The following is a 4421-nucleotide window of genomic DNA, read 5'->3' as shown; positions in this document are numbered from 1 at the left end:
TGGTTACATTGTGCAAGTCATCCTCACAAGTCTTGATCAGGAGATGAAGAGGTCATGTGCATGCTGGGGTTTCATTGGACTGGTCATTAATCATCTGAGGATGTGGAGGTCCAAATTAGGGTTTTGTGATTCTCAAGGAGATTGGTCCTTATCTTGGTGGAAATGATTCATCATTATTATGGTTTGTCATCATCAAGTATTGGAGCATATTCCTTGAGATTAGGGTTTTGACCACTGGTCAACCCTAATCAGTTGCATTGGGCCAATCAGGGCATGGCAAGGAGATGGGGTCTATGATGGATATGGGGATCATCATGTGGTTTTACTGAGATTATTGAGGCTAGGGTTTCATCCTTGAGCCATTTCATCAGAGGATTGGTACTCAGTTTGATCTGTGCATTGCCAGATTCATCTATCAGTTGAAAAAGTCAACTGTGGTCAACTGTGCTTGATTTTATGGATTTGGAGGTGGGAGAGAGTTGGATACACTTCATTCATGTTGAAACAAGTGTTATTTGACATGTCAAAGCTTAAGAATGGAGAAAATAGAGTCAGACAAGAAATTGCCAAAAATAGAAAGTGACTTGTAATGGAAGTTTCCAAAAATGGAAAGTTTTTGACCTCAAAATTACATGTCCCAGGAAGCTTCAAATGAAAATTTGTTCAACATGAAAGTTGTAGATCTTGGTCTCACCTTTCCAAAAAGTCCAAGAACTTGAAAATCCCATGTATGGTTGGCAAGTTATGGTCCATTCAATTTCAAAAATAACCCATAATCAAGGTGGCATAACTTTCACATGGAGTGTCCAAATTGGATGATCTTTTTATGAGCAAACTCCATTTAACATGTACTTTCATGGTGCATAATTGGAATTCATCAAAAATGGTCAATGCAAAAAGTCAATTTTCAAGTGTACAATTAAAAGTCCAAGGGCAAAATGGTCCAAGTTGAGAAATAATTGGAATTTTGGCATGGGAGTTTTTGCAACACCTCACATATGCCAATTGGAGATGGTTTGAACTGTCATAAGCTTGCAAAGTGCAATATTTGACTAAGTCATTTTGGAATTGCACTTGAAATTGCATATTTTGGCATAGCATGTTGAAAATGAAAATTACAAAGCCAATTGCCATGAGACAAGTGCCAACACATCACAACTGGTATTTGGAGAGTGTGTGAGCTGTCATACAGCTGTCACAGAGCCCTATGTGAAATACCAATTTTGCCCTTGCCTTAAGAAAATTGCATTAAGCTAATCACTTTCATTTTTGGTTAAGGGATGATTAAGAATATGATTAAGTGGAAGTATAAGAGCTTAATCATAACTGAATGTTGATTACAATCACAATTTACAAGAATTCACAACAAACTTTCCCTCCAAATCTCAAGAATCTCAAGAACTTCATCAAAACTCTTTTGATCCAATCTTCCTCAATTCTTCACCAAAGTGCAAAATTCTTTTTGCTTCGTGCTCCAATCATCTTCCTCTCCAACTGTTTTGGTAATTTTGTGCAAGAAAACCTCCAATCCGTGACTGTTCAAGTGGTGGTCAACAATGGTGATTTGATATTTCTTGCAATTGGAGCTGTGTTGGACTGATCTAGCTATTGCATTCTCCTTCCTAAAGCTTCTTCTTCACCTGTTTGTGGATTTTGCACGTGGAAACGCAAGGTTTAGCTTCTGCCATCACAACAAGGTTAGAATTCGAAACTCACCGTTGTGTAAATCTTGATATGGTTTAGGTAGATCTCATCATGTAGAACATCGTGCAACTCGTAGTTTTCGATTTGATTAACTGTAGAGAGAGATATCATGCTTTGAATGTTTGAATGTGAAACTTTAATTGCTCGATCCCTTCGCCATGGTTAGAATTAGGAGATTTCGTTTGTATATTCGTGATCTACACACTTAGACCTTTCCATTCATATGCCGTTTGTGAGTTTTGGTTAAGATTTGAGCGAAACCGCATTGGAAGGTTGAAGAACATGAACGCGTGTTGATGATGAAGAAAATCTGGAAAAACTGCATGTTTGATCTTCTTTTTTTGCTTGGCCTTTGAAAATGTTGTTTCCCGCTAGTTTCCAGCCACTCACAGCATGCCAGCGAAAAAATGACACGGTGCCGTTTTGCCTTGGCTTAGCGTAATTACGAGACTGCCATTAGCTGATTAATTAATTTAAATAAATTCATATTCCATTTCAATAATTATTTCACATAATTAACAAACCTTATAAAATTCATAAAAAATTCATTGTAAATCCAAAAATAGTGAGACTTTTTTTGATAGATCCCAAATTTTGTCTAGAATTTTATAGGCATGGTACCATAAGTTGTGCATGGAGAAATTTTGACCTTGCCTATTGATTTTTGACTTGTGTGCATATTTTGTATGTTTTGCCAAATTTAACATGAAATGCTCATACTTGTAAAGAAATGAATGAAAATTTTTGTGCTTATTCTGGACATGTTGATGGTGATTTCCATGTAAAGTTTGTGAATTTTGGATACTTGGTTGATTAGATATGAATTTTTGGAGTAAGGTGTGACAATTTGTGTCACACCAAGCTAGGTCAACTTTCTGATTTTATTTGCCTGGCCTAGAAATGTTTGATTGAGCCAATTTTTTGCATGAATGATCAGTGTGTGTCAAGATAACATGTGATTTTTGCTGGAATTTTTGATGGAGTTTTCAATTTGATTGATAATTTTCTTCACTGTATGCTCATTTGGTGACATTGTGTGACACATGTTGGCATTTGGCTTGTGAAATTCTCATATGGTACTGGATGAAGATGAAATTTGATATGTGGATTGTAGACACATTATAGGACATAATAGTTTTGGTCCCATTCATTTCTTAATTGTTGTCACTGTTTTATGAATTATTGAAATGGATGCTTGCTTGGATGTCTTGAATTGGCTTACATAATTGTGTCTGGACTTTTTGATTTTCATTGACCTACTTTCTTTTGTCCAATTGAGCTGAAAATTGACATGCTACTTGTTGATTGTGTCCTGTTTAGGTGTGAATTATTTGAGGATTTTTGGAATTGTTTTGGTATGCCTTTGATTGAAGTCATTCTGTTTGGACTTTTGGTGTTGTATTTGACCTAGTTTGTGGTATATTGTGCATGAATTGATATTGGTGAATGGTATAAGCATGGGACCAATTGCATTTGCTTTTGAATGGTTTTAATTTGATTTTGGATTGGTTTGGCTTGCTGTTTAGATTTTTTTCTCCCTTTTGGACCCTAGGCTTGGCCTAGTGGTCTAGTTTCTCACATTTGGTTTGGATTTTCAGGATGAAATGCACAATGCTTAAGGAGATTGCTTCAAGGCAATTTGAATTGAGTTTGGTTGATGTTTATGAACTAACTTGACTTTGTGTTGTAGGGATTAAAGCTTGAGCTTGGGATTATAGCTTGCACTTATGTGCATTAACTTGTGTTGTCTGTATAGATTAACATTTGCTGTTTATTGTTGGTTTGTCTGAGTACTGATGATACTTGATTGATTTCAGGTACATTTAGTCGCTTACAGTTCTTTAAGAACTTGCTTGCTGCTGCTTGGTTTTTAAACCACTTGAGGTAGGACTTCTATTCTTCATGTAGTCTGGAAGACCTGGCTTGTTATTTAGCCAGACAACTGTATGAAGTCCTCCTTAAGAGGCGATGTCTGTGGTTGTTTACTTTTTGTGCCAAGCAGGTAAAGACCTCTATGAGGCAATTGGTGGATCAAAGGGATATGCAATCTATCCCCCACTATTCTGTTGAGTCGTCCCTCTGCTCACACGGCTGTGTGTTGAGGCATTGGGACACAAACCCAATATCTTGTGTTGTTGAGTCAGAGTCTTTGAGCGTAGAAGGGTCCCTCCATTCTGGACCCACGCTCCTTTGTCTGAAGCTCTCCCTGGTCAGGGATAAGAGCTGTGAAGTCTAATCTTCACTCACCTTTCATCTGCTTCACCTTAGCCCCGCAATGGCAAGGTTAAGAGTGAATACTACCCATGTACAGATGACTTGCTTCGGCAGTCAAACCCATTGTTTGAGCCCCACTTGACTGGTTATAGTGTGTGCTTTGTGAATATTTGTTTGCTCTGTTTGCTTGTATGCTTGTATGCTTGCTTTCTTCCTGGATAGGATTAGCTTGCAGTTGTGCAAGTAGGTAGAAACCTCAACGTAGGGCAATGATGCATGACAACACTAGGCTCGAGTACAGCTCCCTGGTAGTGTGTCTTCCCTTGGTTTCTGGCTAGATTTTCTCTCCCTTTAAGGGGAACTACATCGCCCTGATCCTTGTTCCAGACGAGGTATGTAGGCAGGAGACCGTGCGAGGTCTCTCCGGGCACTTTTTTTTCTTTTTGTGGGTGTTTACTTGTTATCTGATTGTGTGTTTGGTTCGGATGCTGACGTAAGTCCAG

This window comes from Lathyrus oleraceus, chromosome 3, assembly GCF_024323335.1.
Source record: "Lathyrus oleraceus cultivar Zhongwan6 chromosome 3, CAAS_Psat_ZW6_1.0, whole genome shotgun sequence".
NCBI lineage: Eukaryota > Viridiplantae > Streptophyta > Magnoliopsida > Fabales > Fabaceae > Lathyrus > Lathyrus oleraceus.
Note: the sequence above shows the minus strand (reverse complement) of the source record.